Genomic DNA, 19,465 nt, shown 5'->3' on the forward strand with positions numbered 1-19,465 from the left:
GTTGGTCTTCTTACAGGCTATAACAGTGATAAGAATAGTAATGCACATTATTACAGTGACCTCAGGAGCCTGGTAACCTGCCTTTCAGAATTGTTTGATAACACATGGAGTAGATTACGGCGTGTTGCAGCTGGACCCGAGAACCTTGACACATAGGTAAAGTTACGTGTGTGTGTGAGGGCAGGCCAGGTCCTCAGGTTAGTATGGTGACAAACAGACGACTCGGGTATATAACCTAACACCACCTCTAAGTCCCCTTTCCTCCCTCACTAAACATTTCTCCATTATTCTTACTTAAAAATATTCTTCCCTCGTCCCCCATAAGACTGAATAAAAACTTACCTTGTTGAGTGATGGTTCCCTGGTGTTGTGTACCCAGAGAGACCCAGCTCAAAAGAACACTCCCCCTTCCTCTTCAGTCAGTCAGCCTCTCTCTCTCTCTCTCTCTCTCTCTCTCTCTCTCTCTCTCTCTCTCTCTCTCTCAACCACTTGTCACACCCTCCACGCGTCAATAGGCATCTGTGTGTTGGGTCACTCGAACACCCTTCATCTTATGTCAGGGGGTAACCGGGTATAGACTATTTATTCAAGTGGGACACCGTGAGCGAGAACAACAAAACAAAGAGGAGTAAGTGAGTGGGAGTCTTGAGAGGTAAGGAAGGTAATTGGAGGTCTTGAGAGGGAAGGAAAGTATAGGAGGTCTTGAGAGGGAAGGAAGGTAATTGGAGGTCTTGAGAGGGAAGGAAAGTATCGGACGTCTTGAGAGGGAAGGAAAGTATAGGAGGTCTTGAGAGGGAAGGAAGGTAATTGGAGGTCTTGAGAGGGAAGGAAAGTGTCGGACGTCTTGAGAGGGAAGAACAAATGCAACAATACACAACATTCTCAACATCACCGGCAACATCTACACGTACCACCTTGCGGAACTCAAACTGTTTACCTGGCGAAAAAATATACAAATATACACAACAGGAGGAAGAGTCACACACACACACAGAACTGAACCCTCCAACGACTGCAACTTGAAAACCCAGCTGAAGGAACACTGATCATAAATGTATCTTGAACTAGTACGAGTATGATGTACAGATAAACTACATAACACGTACAGTACATAGTAACATAACCCTTAATGGTCTGGGCATGTGTGAGTCAGCTGGGTTCTTACAAGCCAGCAAGGATACGATTATACTGTTTGTACTGGCACCTAAAGAAGGGATTCGAACCCACAATCAAAGAAGTGCCTGCTCAGTATATGATAACCACTCCGGCAAAGAAACCAATATAAACTTAGGGTAGGATCTGGCGTGTGTGTGTGTGTGTGGGGGGGGGTCACTCGGAGCTTCAGGTGGCGCGCGCGCGCACACACACACACACACCAATCCGTCGCTTTGCATTAATATTTACCTCTCAGCCTCCCAAAGTCGCCCCACAATTATCCAAGTCTTGGTGAAGCTGCAGGTTACTCCTCGACGACAGGGAAATGACTTCAACACCACGTAGCACATGCCACCAACACCACGTAACACATACCTCCAATACCACGTAACACATGCCTCCAACACCACGTAACACATACCTCCAATACCACGCAACATACACCTGAACACCTGTCACTCGCCAAATCAGGTGACACGCCTCCAATATGTTTCTCATTACTCAGTGGCACTTGTCTACCTCACCTGCCACCTCTTATTGGTTAACGACGAGCCTACAGTAATGTCAACAAATCCCTGCTTCGTCACCCCTCACTGTACGATCAAACGTGTCTAAAACAACACCTGTACCTCAATACCTGATGACAACTACCTGCTCACCGGCTATCAGTCATGATGGTAGCAGCGGGTTAACTCCCCAGGTCATCAATATTCCCCGCGCCGCCCTCCACTCCATCAAGAAGGCCGTCACCTAAACCATTAAGGGAATTTGAGAACCACTGAACTAAATGTTAAGGCACACACACGAGCCACGACGATGGGCCACGTGGATCCTATCTGGCTGGTGAGGCCGTGTGTTCCATCTGGCTGGTGGGGCCGTGTGATCTATCCGGCTGGTGAGGTCGTGTGATCTATCTGGCTGGTGGGGCCGTGTGATCTATCTGGCTGGTGGGGCCGTGTGATCTATCTGGCTGGCTGGTGGGGCCGTGTGATCTATCCGGCTGGTGAGGTCGTGTGATCTATCTGGCTGGTGGGGCCGTGTGATCTATCTGGCTGGTGGGGCCGTGTGATCTATCTGGCTGGTGGGGCCGTGTGATCCATCTGGCTGCAAGGTGTTAGTGTTTCATCAGGCTGGTGCCCTGTTGTGCTGGGGTTGGTAATCCACTCACTAAGATAAGCCTTCAGTCAGCCACAAGACAAGGGCGAACCACAATTATGCCAGGCAAATTATGTAACAAGACACGTACAAGATGTTCCTGAGTAACTTGTGATCCAAGTCTCCAGGACATAATTTCAGAACAGGGAAAGATATTCTTGTATATCTCTGATCAGACAGACAGACACACATACATACAGAGGACACTATAACCTTTTTGTGATTGACAGAACACCTCCCCAGGGACAATAAATATACAAATTAGGGATAAACAAACAGGGCCACGGGAGGGAGGGAGGGAGAGGTCCGCATCGCCAGGAAGCGGTAGGGCCTGAGGCTGGGTCGTGTCAAGAGCCCATTCAGTCAATCCCCACTCGAGGGAGGCGGTGTTTAGCCGGCCTCTTGAGTGGTGCACACGGCTTCCGGCTTCCCCCCTCCCTCCTCCTCCATGGCTTTATACCAACTCCCTCTTCCGTCTCTTCCAACACTTGACGTTCTCTCTCTCTCTCTCTCTCTCTCTCTCTCTCTCTCTCTCTAAAGCGATATATACACCACGACAGATCAAGGCACCTCCCCCCCCATGCTCCCCTCTTGGTGGTCCACATTCATTACACTAAACCATAACAGATCACTTTAATATTAGCCCCGGCCAGTTAACCTTACCATATAATTAAATATCCTGACGCTAGCTGGGGGTATATGGTTAGGTTAGCGTTAGGTTAGGTTAGGTTTGGTTAAATGGCACGAACCCCAGACCCTAACGTTGTTACTTATATATATGTGAGAGAGAGAGAGAGAGAGAGAGAGAGAGAGAGAGAGAGAGATACAAACAACATGTAATCAACACACCCCCGGCTACCGCACCCCGTGTAGACCTTTTTGTAAACACGACCCTCAAGCGGCTTTATGGGGGGCGCGCGCGCGCGCGCACACACACACACACACACACACACACACACACAACAGGTACATTAAGGCTACGAGGCGATAGTGAAGTAGATTGGTCATGCAATAATGGGATTCCGATGATTCTAGTCTTTGGTAATGCTGAGTGAACGATAAACAGTGAAATTATTCAATATTCTCGGGAAAAGGTCATCAATTACTGGTAGCATTATGGGTATTATAAAAACTATTATTATGATGATGGATTATTATTATTATAATCATCACTAAAAGTTGAGAATTATATTTATAAACTCGTTTTATTACTATTATTATAATTATCACCATTAACATAATCATTATTATTATTTGTCGTAGTAGTACAGGTATCAATATTTTGATTATATTCATTTCATTATCATCACTAATATAAGCAGAAGTAAACCGCAAATCATTATTTTTATCATCATTATTATTATTATTATTAGCAGTGGTGTGTGTGTGTGTGTTGATGTGTGTGTGTGTGTGTGGAGTGTGTGTGTGTGTAGGGGTGTGGGTGTGTGTGTGGGGTGTGTGTGTGTGTGTGGGGGGTGTGGGTGTGTGTGTGGGGGGTGTGGGTGTGTGTGTGGGGGGGTGTGGGGTGTGTGTGTGTGGGGGGGTGTGGGGTGTGTGTGTGTGGGGGTGTGGGTGTGTGTGTGTGTGGGGGTGTGGGTGTGTGTGTGTGGGGGGGGTGTGGGTGTGTGTGTGTGGGGGGGTGTGGGTGTGTGTGTGTGTGGGGGGTGTGGGTGTGTGTGTGTGTGTGGGTGTGGGTGTGTGTGTGTGTGTGGGGGGGTGTGGGTGTGTGTGTGTGTGTGTGGGGGTGTGGGTGTGTGTGTGTGTGTGTTGGGGGGTGTGGGTGTGTGTGTGTGGGGGGGTGTGGGTGTGTGTGTGTGGGGGGGGTGTGGGGGGGTGTGGGTGGGTGGGAGTGTGTGTGTGTGTGTGTGTGGGTGTGTGTGGGGGTGGTGTGTGTGTGTGGGAGTGTGGGGTGGGTGGGTATCGCAGTCCTAAGCATCGAACTCCCTCCCTTGTCGAGGCCATTATGAGAACGTAACAAAGGAAACGACGATGAATTAGGGCAACGAGATAACGAGAGAACAAGGGAAGAGAAGGGCGAAATAATGCAAGAATAATACAAAGTGATATAGAATAGATATAGATAAATAGATAAGGTCTACAGATACATAGAGGTTAGAAGTGACAGTTCAAATAGATAAAATAAATTGGACATACTACAAATATTAGATAAGATAGATTAGAAAGACAATAGACTGAATAGATTGGATACATAGATAGACTATAGCCAGAAAGGTAAACAGACAGAAGGATATTGAGTAAAACCGTCAAACAAATACGCAGGTAAACAAACAATGGCTAAAGGTAAATGCAAACAAAAGCGAAGAGTAATGTACACAGGTAAACAACAAACAATCAAATTAAGAAATAAATGGAGTGGGAGGTAATAAAGGAGTGGGGTGAGTGGGTGGGGAGAGAGGGAGGCACAACACAAGAGTGGTCTGGGTAATTGCTGGTTCCGTGTCTGCTCCGACAATAACGCCTAATTGGTCGTTACGCACCCTAATGACCAGCTTATTAATAGGCTCGTTTGTTGCGTCTCACACACACTATTGCTACTGTTGTTATTGTTAATCACTTTGGATCTGTATTCTCGTGTCTAAAAAAAAATTAATAAATAAATAAATACAAAATAGTTCGTATCTCAATAGCTCACGGTGACGGGGTCTTGTTACACACACTCCTCCAAGAACCTGACTCCTTACCTTAGTGTCTCCTTCGCTCTCGCTATCACACTGTAAATAGAGAGAGAGAGAGATGAGCACACAATATTTTATCTGTTGAGAATAATACTAATACTAATACTAATAATAATACGGTATAATAATAAAGGCGAAGATGAAGGAATGTAGACTCTTAGAGAGAGAGAGAGAGTTGATACAATATAATTTACCAGTTAAGCATGATTAAAAAAAGCCGATGTAGGATAAATTAATAAAAATAAAATAAAATATTCCCAGAAAAAAATAAATAGAGATTACCGCAACAAAAGACATTATTCCGAAAGAAGGAAAAGTAACATAAGATTTAAACCCATTGGAAGAATTATACGAAGAGTAAACGGAAAAAAATATATATTAATAAAATAATAATGGATAACATACAATTTAAACGTCAAAAGAGAAAATGCTGGAATATAAAAGAATAAAATATATAAAAATATCTTCAACTCATAATTTAAAATAGAAAATCCTGTAAAAAATAAAGTAACAATAGAATCCTCAATTTACCTTTACAATTTACAATACACAAGTAAAAGAAATTATTTATATATATAAGTAAATCACTGTAGGTGCGCGTGATCCAGGTATATGCTGATAACCACAAGGAAAGAAGAAAACACGATGTTCCCAAGCGCTTTCGTGCAAATCACCTTTGTACTCACCCCTGAAGATGTGAATTACACGAAAGCGCTTGGGAACTTCGTGTTTCTTTTCCTTGTGTTATCCATATATATATATATATTCAAAAGCCTTAATTTACCTCGACAATAATTTACAGAGAGTCCATGAAAATAAACACCACCACCATTACACACACACACACACACACACACACACACACACACACACACACACACACACACACACACACACACACACACACACACACACACACACACACACACACACTACAATTAACACATGAGGAGGAATAAACGATAAACAAATAATAAAAAAATATACAAATAAAAACAGACAAAGATACAACTAAAAACATCAAGAATAAATGAAAACGAAGACGAACGAACGAATAAATAAATAAATACATAAAAATAAACAAGCAAAAGTATAAAAAAAAGACAATTAAATAAATAGAGGAGAATTTCTCCAACGTAATATATTAAGACACCGGCCAGTTTAAAATGAATTAATAATGGGAGGAGGTAGTGGTGGTTTGTTGATGATGATGATAAAAAGAAAAAACATATAAATATTAGTAATTATATTGTACACACACAGGGGGATATGATGATAGGCAGACGAGTGAATTACATCAAAGAAAAATAATATGAATATGAACTCTCAGATGTGTGTAAATCTTTAATAGGAGAGGGAGGAGCAGGAGGGTGAGAGGGAGGAGGGTGAGAGGGGAGGGAGGGTGAGAGAGGAGGAGGGTGAGAGGGGAGGAGGTGAGAGGGAGGAGGGTGAGAGGGAGAGGGAGGAGGGTGAAAGGGAGGGAGGAGGAGGGGTGAGAGGGAGGGAGGAGGATGAGGGAGGGAGGGAAAGAGAGTAAGGGGGAGAGGAGAGGAGAGAACAAAGACACAGTATTATTACTAAAAGCAGAAAAGAAACCCACAGTAATAAACGTATTCACAAACACAGGTTAACACACCACCATGGTACACTGAACTACACCCAGGATAACGGCAGCTTCTTAGGTGTAACTTACACCCCCGCTAATTAACAATCCGGCGCGTGAGTGTTGTGGATGTTGTTGACAAACACCCACCAAGATAAGCCGGCCAACCTTAATGAGCTTACTCGCCTACACCCACGACACAAGCTTCTGTGTTGTGGCTCACGTTACACCCTTCTTCTTCGCTCTCACTTATGTAAACAAGGGTGAGTGAGTGAGTGCCTGTGTGGAATAAAACTCAGCTCTGGTTATCCTCACAATTACCTAAAAATTTCAACTGGCTGGCAATTAAGTAAACAACCGTGCCTTAATACGGTGAGACTGGGAGCCACCCTCACCAGGCTGGTCCTCAGGTCGGGGATTCTCGCAAGATTCGTTTTCGTTCTGTCACATTTATTGACCGGGGCAAGAGAACGGACCAAGGCAAGGTAAGAGCCTCTGCGCACTTTCGATGCATTTTGCCTGTCATATATAATTCGTACACGTCAAAGGCGCAAGTTGCCTGTATTGTCATAATTCCAATTACGAGAAAATTTAACGCTGAATCTTTGAGGGAACCCGAGGCCCTGGACGTGAACACTCCACCGTGAATAATTCTACAACATCAAACCTAGACGTCCACGAAATATTAATAAACATGCAAATTTGGGATGATGTGAGGGCTGTGGGTGGACACTGCTGCAATACACCACAGGTTGACGGTCTCAGATTATGGGGTCGCTCCCTTGTGGCTAGAACAGGTCTCTGAACACTAAGACGCCAGAGAATTGGGTCGCTTACTCCCCCCTCCCGCGGTCCACCACAACACCACCAGGCCGCGACACGTGATGTTGTGTACACACCAAGCGGACACCTACACGAGGCCGACTGACATTGAAGACGACGACCTCCTCCTTATTCTCTTCTCCTTCCACACGCGTCATTCACCCTCATCGTCCCTCCCTCACCCCTTTCCCTCCTTCCACACAACTGCCCCTCCCTTCCTCCCGTCACTTCAATCCACACTCCTTCTCCCTCTCCTCACTCTAAACCCACTATCCTCCTCTCATCCTTCCTTCCTATCATAACCTCACTCACACACTTCATCTCCCCCCCCTCTCTCTCTCACCCCCCACACCACGCTCAAAATTTACTGTCATTTCCTCTTTATCGGCCTTTTGCTCTCCTCTGTGTCGATCGCCGTAATCTAGTGGACCATTCTCTCCCAAACTCCCTGGCTGAAGACTCCTAAATTATGAGCATTTCTCCCCCCCATTTCCCAATTCTAGTTTAAGGGGCGACTCATAATAACTGACATTTTCGCCTCGTCAACCTCAGCTGCCAGCGGCGTCGACTCCAAAAATATAGTTATTTTCAACTACGATTTTCCGTCTCGGCGAGGCCACAACCCCCATAACTCTCTATCACTTGGTGGGTGTCTCTGTCTGTCTGTCTGTCTGTCTGTCTGTCTGTCTGTCTGTCTGTCTTCCTCTGTCTATTTTTGTCTATACATATATCTACTTATCTATTTACTCATCTCTTTCTAACTACTATCTATCACTCACACACACACACACACACACACACACACACACACACACACACACACACACACACACACACACCCAGAGCCCAACAATAACAACAGAGGCGTGCATATCGCGTGATGCCCACCAATTAAAATATATGAATATTGATGAGAGAGAGAATGGAGGCCGTGAAGCACAACCGCGCCATATTAGTAATGTATCCCGGCCAACATTTGTGGCAAATGCTCTCAGCGTGGGATGAAGGATCCATATTTAACGACAGTCCATTTAGGATAGCGGCTTATGAACACACTCATAATATCAATAGCGAGGCGAGGTAGGGTGGGCAAGATGGGGTAGGTGGGTGGGCTGGATGGGGTGGTGGGTGGGCTGGATGGGGTTGGGGTGGGTGGATGGGCTGGTTCATACACACGTGTTCCTGTTAGCTCGTGTCACTCTAAACGTCAAGTTATCCTTTCCACATAACTGCCTTTCCCACACACACTTTATTGCCCGTGTATCTGGCTCTCTCCCCACAACGTTCAATTGCCCTCATATACCTGACTCCCTATAATATTTTATTCCCACACATCTGGCTCCCTATAGACACTGGTAGCCCACTGTCCTCTCACCCGCAGGCAGGCAGGTAGTTATGACTCCCTCTCTCCCGCAGGTAGGTATGACTCCCTCTCTCCCGCAGGTATGTATGACTCCCTCTCTCCCGCAGGTATGTATGACTCCCTCTCTCCCGCAGGTATGAATGACTCCCTCTCTCCCGCAGGTATGTATGAAATGACTCCCTCTCCCGCAGGTAGGTATGACTCCCTCTTTCCCGCTGGTAGGTAGGTAGGTCTGATTCCCTCTCTCTCCCCGCCCTCGTTGACACCTGCGACAGGAGGCGGGGAGTCTCCTGGTATTAACCAAACAAGTCAACGAGCCATGGCCGCCTCGTCCCGACTATCACCCAGCAAAACACTCCCACAAATTACCCTCCAGACAATAGGCAATTACGTGTGGCGACAATTAGCGGGTTTGCCCTGGGAGCCGCCAATAATTATGGTGCTTGCGTCATTAGCCAGACAGCACCGTGCTCACCGCCACCCGCCCATTAAAACACCACCAATACTGCAGACCCGCCAATTAAAATACCGCCAAATATTTCAGACTCGCCGCACATGTCCGCGTTAAGCCCAACAAATGACTCGTCCATTTAGATTTGAAAGATAAAAGAAAACGAGTTTAGAATTACTTTTTGAACGATCATTAACTTGGCACAGCTAACACATTATCACCCGCGACACCGCATATACTTGATACAACAATTTATTGACTATTAAAATCCAGACGCGCAACAAATGACTTTATCGATTACAGCAACAATGTGGGAGTCATTACGTAGCCGACACATCACTTTCTGACAGTGTCATTAATACTCGTAATAGGAATTCAATCGAAGTGAAACATTAAGCGCCATTGCCAACAGCATAAGCAAGAGGGTCGACACAGAACACACTCCTCGACCCCACCTTTCCTCCTCCTCGACCCCACCCTACCCCGTCCTCCTCTTCGTCTCTGACCTTTACTTGAAGCACTATAGCTGACCTGAGCCACTGAGCCAGATAGGCCCCTTAAGGAATAGTCAATGATAACGAGTGACACAAAGATATCAAGAGGTCCTTCAAGTTCAGAGTGCGGATTGACCGACTTACTCGCACACAAATCAATTACAATATTTTCATCCTTATTTACGAGGCAAGGTAATATAAAAATTCATTCATAAATAACGTTAAGTATAAGTAATAATGAAGCACTGCTGCACGCCAACACACCAAACACATATCAACACTCCTGAAGGCTCGGGAGAGGGGGGGGGGGTTCACCCTCAAGCGACGCCACACAACCAGATGGCTTCAACACGCACTGCTGCAGGTGGAGAGAGAGAGAGAGAGACACACACACACAGCTCTACAATACATGGTGGTGTGGTCCTCCGCCTCACCGCCAGAAAGAGGTAGAGACACAGGCGCTCCTGCACTTGTGTTTAGAGTCGGGGTACACAGAGGAAAGACCATCATAATAATTGGACGAGAGATTTCGAGGAAGTCTATTTAGCCAAGGGTGAGGCGTCTTCATAACACCGGCTGCCAGGTGCACCTCAGGCGGAGTTCAGGCTAACACCTCGGGCGTCTCACCGCCACCAACCTTCCCACACAATCATTGTTGCTGGAGAGGAAGACCAACACGGGTGCAAATAACTATGTCTGGTCTGATTACAGTAAAAATGAGATACAAATCAAATAGAAAAAGTTGATTACAAGTGGTGTCGGCCACCTTGTGAAGTGTCACCCAGGGGACCAAAGTTAACCAGGGGCATGACGAGGACGGCGGCGCCCCCAGCTGTGTATACAACCACCAGCCAGCCACCCCACACCACCACGCTCTCCTGTACACACTTGATTAACATACCAAGTGTTACCATTTGGTATATTACTTAATGTATGTACAAGAATCACTACACGTATATAATAAACGGCTTCTTAAGAGTTGCTGGACTGAGGATGGTGATGTAAAGGATAGAAAGAAGTAGAGAATCGTATTGAGGAAACACACCGTGGAGGGCGGGAAGGGGAACAAAAGCATGTAAGGCAAACGTTTCCTGAACCTGTATACTGCTCCAGCTAAATAACTTGTTGGAAATGATTCCAACCGACTATTTTAATCTCCCAACCTCGAGCAAAATAATTTCTGCCCCACAACCCAGCTTAAACGGTCTACCGCCACGACAGCCGGACCCATAAATCAAAAGGATCCAACAAAAGGTATAAGCTCACAATTGCTACCTGATAAAACTCGTTAAGTATCACCTGCAACACGGCGTCACTGCTCCTAACAGCCCATGTTTGTGCAGTCAAATATATCTGGCCTCCCATTAAAATTCATTGTGTTAAGGATAATTTCCATATAAATTGTAGGAAGGAGTTTATCTTGGCGGAGGCCCGAGGCTCCCACGAGGCGTCGGAGATTAACTCGCTGCAGCTGGGACACAATATTTAGTGTGAGAGGCGGAAACTACGGCCTGGCTCCCTGGCACTACGGCAATGGGCGTCCTACAAGGGTAAGGACGTCTTCCAGCAAAACTAAGGAAGCCCTTCTACAAGGATAAAGACGGTCTCCAACACGGCAAACGGACACCCTCCTAAAAGTCAACACATGCCCTAAAAAGGACACCCACGTACCCACATCATCATCTGTAGTTCACGAGACAAAATCTGAATGCCGGGCCATTATCCCCCGAAAAAATGGCAGTAAAATGAACGCAAATCGTCCACGTTAAACCTAGTCAAGTGTTGGTGCTTGCCTCGACCAAGCCGCGGGAGCAGGTCGTTAATCGCTGCCGAGGAAACGACCGGGATCATAAAGTGAGGGAGTGAGGCTTTTTAGGAAGCTCTCAATGGGCCGGTTAAGAAAAGTATAGTCGGTGGACCACAAAAGCTCACCGTCTGGTCCCCTAACAGGTCATTGGGGATATGCCGGCCTCCTACAGCAAGATACTGACGGAGATAATAGAGTCATCCAGTGTTCATATATCCCAGTTCTTGTCTCAATAACCAGTGCCCACCTCCCCCTCTCTCTCTCCTCACCACCTAACAATCCTCCCTCACTCCTAGTCCTTCTTCCTCCACATCTAAACTGCTATTTTCTCTCAGGATCCCCTACAAAACACAAGATTGCCCCTCACGACCCCCCCAACCTATAAAGGACCCTCCCTAAAGACCCATCCTACTTCTCCAAGATTCATCGCAAAAAAACCTACCCAAAGCCCCTTGAAGAGTCCCAAGACCTAGAACCCTCAAACCTCCCCAAGTCATCATTCAAGGTCCTCCAAAAAACTCCCCGAGAGTCTTCACTTAGACCTCTTAAAGACCACTTGCTGATAATGGCTGGGCACTACACTGCTACTTACCGTCCAAGTACTCCTTTCTGTTTTATCTTTACGACTTCTCTTTTACCGGCGCTTTACAACGGGTCCCAGCAACTTTTAACCTCCACTATGTAACTGAGACATCAATCTATTCCAATAAAACTCCGTCAAGTCTCAATAAACACCAACTCAGGGGGGAACAGTCGGTCAAGCCTGTACCCATTTCTGACACGCACACGAATCCAAAACTCCTCATCAAGGCAAGTAAGTGTCCAAGGTTGAAGTATTATCGCTGTATGAGTCGGGGGAAGGGATGCCAGCAGGTTGTCAACAGTGATGGAGTGTCGTAGAGGGAGGCACACCAGACGTCGAGGCATGCAGAGATGACTGGTGAGGGTATACAAGAGAGGGAAGGATAAGTGTGTGTAGTGGAAGTGGATGATGGTAAGTAGGAGGGAAGATTGGGATGAGATAGCGCACACGCGCGCCACCCACCCACACACACACACACACACACACACACACACACACACACACACACACACACACACACACACACACACACACACACACACACACACACACACACACACACACACACACACACACACACACACACACACACACACACACACACACACACACACACACACACACACACACACACACACACACACACACACACACACACACACACACACACACACACACACACACACACACACACACACACACACACACACACACACACACACACACACACACACACACACACACACACACACACACACACACACACACACACACACACACACACACACACACACACACACACACACACACACACACACACACACACACACACCACGCACGCACGCACGAGAAGTGAGGTAAGAAGCGAGGGACTACAACATTTTCAAAACATCAGCATGAGAGTGTAGCAAAAACTGGAAGAGGATAACGACAGTAATAAAACAGATAAGTTACAAGAAGTGGTTGTGTGATGAAGTCGTCTATGTTACCACACGATCCACCTCCACCTATTACCTCACCGACACTCCAGTTAACTGACACATCACCTCCAGTCAGGCTCCAGGTGTAGACACGAGGCCACACCAGGAGTCTTCACTACCCTTTACTACACAGGAAGTTACTTTAATACTTATTTTCTCTCTTTTGCTTTACTCTTCTCTACTCTTTCTCCTCCTTTCTCCCATCCACCAGTACAATGAATAACATAAACGTCTCCGTAAAGTAGCCAAGTCAGCGTCTCCGTGAAGCTAGAGCGCCACAGTCAACCACCAAGAGTCATGTCCCAAGGTGTAGTAGCACAGGACTCAGCTCCCCCGCTGGCTCCTGTCGTCTCCATGGCTGGGTCTGGCGCCTCCTCGCTGTTCGGATTAAGGAGAGTTGGTACTAGCCGAGAACCCCCCCCCCCCACCACCCCTCCTGAGAAACCAATTTCTTGAGAGCCATTTTCGCGCGGCCATAAACACTCCTGGGCAGTGTCCGACCTCCGATCCAATCAAGGCACCAGTAAATTTGATGAAGTAACCAGGACAATGCATACCAAGCGATAGCAGCGCACGGCAGCTTGCTCTTGAATAAAATAAGGATAAAACAAAATAATGGCATCAACGAGCAGCAGCAGCGGCGGCTGTTAAGAGTTCAGGAGACCGGCAGCTCTACTGAGTGTAATTCAATGGCAGGTGTAAAGAGGCTCAGTGGTGAGGCTGCAGGGGGCCCTCCCACCTACACTACCACCACAGGGGCCCCACCCACACCACCACAGGGGACCTCCCACCTACACTACCACCACAGGGGCCATCCCATCTACACTACCACACCACAAGGGCCCTCCCATCTACACTACCACCACAAGGGGCCCTCCCCACCCACACCACCACCACAGGGGCCCTCCCACCCACACTACCACCACAGGGGACCTCCCACCCACACTACCACCACACAGGGGGCCCTCCCACCCTACACTACCACCACAGGGGCCATCCCACCTACACTACCACCACAGGGGGCCTCCCACCCACACTACCACCACAGGGGACCTCCCACCCACACTACCACCACACAGGGGCCCTCCCCATCTACACCACCACCACAGGGGCCTCCCACCTCACACTACCACCACAGGGGCCCTCCCACCCACACTACCACCACACAGGGGACCCTCCCACCCACACCACCCACCACAGGGGCCCCACCCACACTCACACCAGGCCCTCCCACCCACACTCACCACCACAGGGGCCCTCCCACTTCACACTACCACCACAGGGGCCCTCCCACCACACTACCACCACAGGGGACCTCCCCACCCACACTACCACCACAGGGCCCTCCCATCTACACCACCACACAGGGGCCCTCCCATCTACACTCACACCACAGGGGCCCTCCCACCCTACACTACCACCACAGGGCCCCCACCCACACTACCACCACACAGGGGCCCTCCCACCTACACTACCAACAGGGGCCCTCCCCCACCACACCACCACCACAGGGGACCTCCCCACCCACATCACACCACAGGGGCCCTCCCCAACCACATCACCACCACAGGGGACCTCCCCACCCCACACTACACAGGGGCCCTCCCACCACACTACCACCACAGGGGGCCCTCCCACCACACCACACCACAGGGGCCCTCCCCATCCACACCACCACACCACAGGGGCCCTCCCACCCACACCTACCACCACAGGGATCCTACCACCCACACTACCACCAAAAGGGTCCTCCCCACCCACACTACCACCACAGGGGGCCCTCCCCACCACACCACCCACCACAGGGGTCCCTCCACCCACACTACCACCACAGGGCCCCACCCACACTACCACCACAGGGGGCCTCCCACCCACACTACCACCACAGGGGCCCTCCCACCCACACACCACCACCACAGGGGCCCTCCCACCTACACTACCACCACACAGGGGCCCTCCCACCCACACTACCACCACAGAGGCCCCACCCCACACTCCACCACCCACAGGGGCCCTCCCACCACACTACACACCACAGGGGCCCTCCCACCTACACACCACCACCAGGGCCCCCCCACCCACACCACACCACAGGGGCCCCACCCCACACTACCACCACAGGGGTCCTCCCACCCACACCACCACCACAGGGCCCCCACCCACACCACCACCACAGGCCCCCCATCCACACACTCCTCACACACCACAAGGGGCCCTCCCACCCACACCACCACCACAGGGGCCCACTTACACTACCACCACAGGGGTCCTCCCACCACCACACCACAGGGGCCCTCCTCCCACCCACACCACACCACAGGGGGGCCCTCCCACCCACACTACCACCACAGGGGCCCTCCCACCCCTACCTCACCACCACAGGGGTCCTCCCACCCACACTACCACCACAGGGGGCCCCCCATCTACACACCACACCACAAGGGTCCTCCCACCCACACCACCACCACAGGCCCTCCCACCTTACACTACCACCAAAGGGTCCTCCCACCACACCACCACCAAGGGTCCTCCCACCCACACAACCACCACAGGGGCCCATCCACCCACACACCACCACAGGGGCCCTCCCACCCACACCACCACCACAGGGGCCCTCCCACCTACACCACAGGTAGGCCCCACACACACTACCACCATAGGGGCCCTCCACACTCACCATAGGGGCCCTCCCACCTACACTCACCACAGAGGGCCCACCACCTCACACTACCATAGGGGCCCACTACCATAGCCTCCCACCCATATCAACATAGGGGCCCTCCCACCCACACTACCATAGGGGCCTCCCACCTACACTACCATAGCCCTCCCACCCACACTACCATAGCCCTCCCCACACTACCCACTCCACAATCCTTCCTCGCTTAACCTCACAATATTATCATGTAGCAGTAACATTATTAAGTAGCAGTAACATTATTAACAGTAACATTAAGTAGCAGTAGCATTATTAACAGTAATATTATTAAGTAGCAGTAGCATTATTAAGTAGCAGTAACATTATTAAGTAGCAGTAACATCATTAAGTAGCAGTAACATCATTAAGTAGCAGTAACGTTATCAAGTAGCTGTAGCAGTATTAAGCAGCAGCAAAAATACCACCACCACCACCACCAGGAAGTGTAAGAACGCACTTTGGCTGCACCAACTGGACGGACTGTCGGAGCGTCGAGCAGAGGGGAAACGCCATCCTCGTTGCATGCATAATGAAGCAGCGGCGCAAAATGATATTTCCTGAAAATTTACGGCCACATGAACGAGCGCAGAATTCCAAGTTTACCGCCGGCCAGCACGCAATCTGGAGCCCACGTCCATACTGGTGCTCCAACCATAACCCTTTTGTGTGTGTGTGTGTGAGAGAGAGAGAGAGAGAGAGAGAGAGAGAGAGAGAGAGAGAGAGAGACAAAGAAGAGTAAACATGTAAGACACAATCACACCCTAATACTCTCAACAACAATAAACAAACAAATAAAAATAAACACAGGATCCAGACCACAAAAAAAACAACAATAACACTCAGCAGAACACCATGCAGTGACAGGAGGAGGAAGAGGAGGGGAGGAAGAAGAGGAGGGAAGGAGGGGAAGGAGGGGAAAGAAGGAGGAGGAGGAGGAAGAAAAAGAGGAGGAGGGAAAAGGAGGGGAAAGGAGGAGGAGGGAGAAGCAGGGAGAGAAGGAGGAGGGAGGGAAGGAGGTGGACATCAATAGGGCATACAATGGGAGGTTAAGAGCTGGGAGGACCTCAAGTGGTGCTGTCACCGGTGAGAGGGGTGGATGGGGTGAGGGAGGGGGGGTGAGTGAGACGGCCCAGTGCTTGAAGGCCGAGGACCACCTACTGAATAAGACACAGAGAGGCCTCGACCGAGTAATAGGGAGACCGTATGTTGCTGTAAGAGTGACCCACCGAGTTTTGAGAGAGAGAGAGAGAGAGAGAGAGAGAGAGAGAGAGAGAGAGACCCAACACACACAAGACAAAACTTCTCTTATTATTAATATTATTTTTTACGACCTTACCAAGATGTTCAACACTAACATTAAGAGCGTGTGTCCCTCTACTTCGTCTTAGTGTTCCCTGCAGGTGCTTGTGCTTCATAACTGGTGCTGAGATTTCTTTACAAGGATTAATGAAAAACAAATATATATATATGTTAGTTATTTATTCAAGTTTATACCCTCATAAAACGCCCACCACCTTGTCCTGCTGAGTGTGGAGCCCCGGAGATGTTTTCACAAGACGTAAATGCTCCCTACTTGCAACGCTCACCTTATACGTCTGGCGATAAGCTGGTGTAGCCGTCGTCTAAATAAAGCTCATATTACAATTACACCCTCATGAACACCAAGACTTAGCTTACGTGTTCAACAACATACATATCACAGCGACAACAAACACGTGTACATAATACCCTGGGTCTCTCTCGTGTCTCTCTACTCCACGCCCGGCCCGGCACGGCTGGCATTAACACACACACACCAACTTGTATTTTAGCGCACAACTACTTGCTACATTTCACACCCGACTAAGTCTGACAAGCATGTTTTACCAAGTTCCCTCACCTATCACTCCCCAATGACGTAGCTCCCGGTCACAACGGCACAATCCCCCCGTTGCTCTTAGGGCTGTGTTTCCAATCAGAATCTATCTGCAGGACGACCTGAGGAGCGTTCCCAGATATAGCTCGTCCTTCCATAGCCTCGCTGAGCACCTCCATAAAGGCACCCACGGAGCAACAAAGCTCGTATGCGCATGTTTGGTTCCGCCTGATTGGCCTCTCTAATAACTCGACACACAAGTTGGTACCCGCACTGACTCTCAACCAGGCTTGACTCGCTGCCCATGACGAGGGAGTCCCACCCTAACCCCTTCCCGCCACACGACCCACAAATCCATGGCCGCCCTCCCACGCTACCCCCGACGACCCCTTCTCTCACAATGCTATCGGCACAAGTCTTGAGACCAGTTCTATGTTTTATGATTAAAGTCACAATGAAGGAGGGAGTGTGGCGGAGGTCTGGTAAGGTGTACCCATACCCCGGGCAGGGAGGGGAGGAAAGGGGGGAGAGAGGGAAGGAAAGGGGGGAAGAGAGAGAGAGAGAGAGAGGGAGGGAGAGAAGATAAGGAGAGAGAAGATAAGGAGGAAAGAGGTAAGGAAAGATAGCTAGAGAGGGAGAGACGGGACAAATTAGATAGGAAACAAAAGGGGAAGAGAGTGAGGGAAGGATGGAGGGAGGGAAGGAAGGAAGAGAAAAATTAGGGAGGGAACAAAAGACGAAGTAAGGGAAAGAGGAAAGGGAGGGCAGCAGGATTACCCCGCCGCTGTACACTATGCAAATGGGACACGATCCTATCTGTCTCATCCCGTATTGATATTCAGTAAAGCCTGCGTAATGAAAGGCCAATCCCGAGTTCACCTGAAAGGGGATGGGACGGCGGGGCGAGGGAGGGAGGGAGGGAGGGAGGGAGGGAAGCTTTGATGCGAACACTTCCACCTCACATCACGCCTCCACATTCCTCCCTCGCTCCTCTCCACTCTATACCACCTTCCTCACACACACCCTCTACCACACACTCTCTTCCACCACACACCCCCTCCACCACACACCCTCCTCTTCCACACACCACCCTCCACCACACATTCTCCTCCACCACACACCCCCTCCACCACACACCCTCCTCCACACACCACCCTCCACCACACCCTCCACACACACACATTCTCCTCCACCACACACACCACACACACCTCCACCACACACCTCCTCCCACACATCTCTCCACCACACACACACTCCACCACACACCCCTCCACCACACCCCCTCCACCACACACCACCAGACACTCTTCCACACACACACACACACACACACACACACACACACACACACACACACACACACCCACCCAAACCACACACCCTCCACCATATTCCACTATACCACCCTCCACCACACCACACACCACCACACACCCTTCCACACACACATCCCTCTCACACCACACACACCCTTCCACCACACCCCCTCCACACCACACACCCCTCCACCACAAACCCCCTCCACCACACACCACTCTCCACCACACACCACTCTCCACCACACACACCCCTCTACCACCTCCACGAGTAATACTGACCCAGGAACACAATGAGCACACTGGCATAATACTGATTAAAATGAATAAATCCATTTCGAAATTAGCCTGAATTTCCACAGCGGTGTTTTTGTACGGTATTAAGCTTGAAGGTGAGTAACATGGCAGGCGTGTGTGTGTGTGTGTGTGTGTGTGTGTGTGTGTGTGTGTGTGTGTGTGTGTGTGTGTGTTATGGAACTAGGGT

General features: G+C 49.3%; 1 long non-coding RNA gene across 1 annotated transcript in view; it reads right to left on the minus strand.

Annotated features, from left to right (window-relative positions):
• Window positions 1-4,978: 4,978 nt before the first annotated feature.
• The window catches only part of LOC121875135, a 107,192-nt gene continuing 92,705 nt past the window's right edge, over window positions 4,979-19,465 (minus strand). Inside the window, exon 3 of the long non-coding RNA XR_006090552.1 lies at window positions 4,979-5,042. This is a non-coding gene — a long non-coding RNA (uncharacterized LOC121875135). The remainder of the gene's footprint in view (window positions 5,043-19,465) is intronic.

Source organism: Homarus americanus, unplaced genomic scaffold (assembly GCF_018991925.1).
Source record: "Homarus americanus isolate GMGI-L3 unplaced genomic scaffold, GMGI_Hamer_2.0 scaffold43456, whole genome shotgun sequence".
Classification (NCBI taxonomy): Eukaryota; Metazoa; Arthropoda; class Malacostraca; order Decapoda; family Nephropidae; genus Homarus; species Homarus americanus.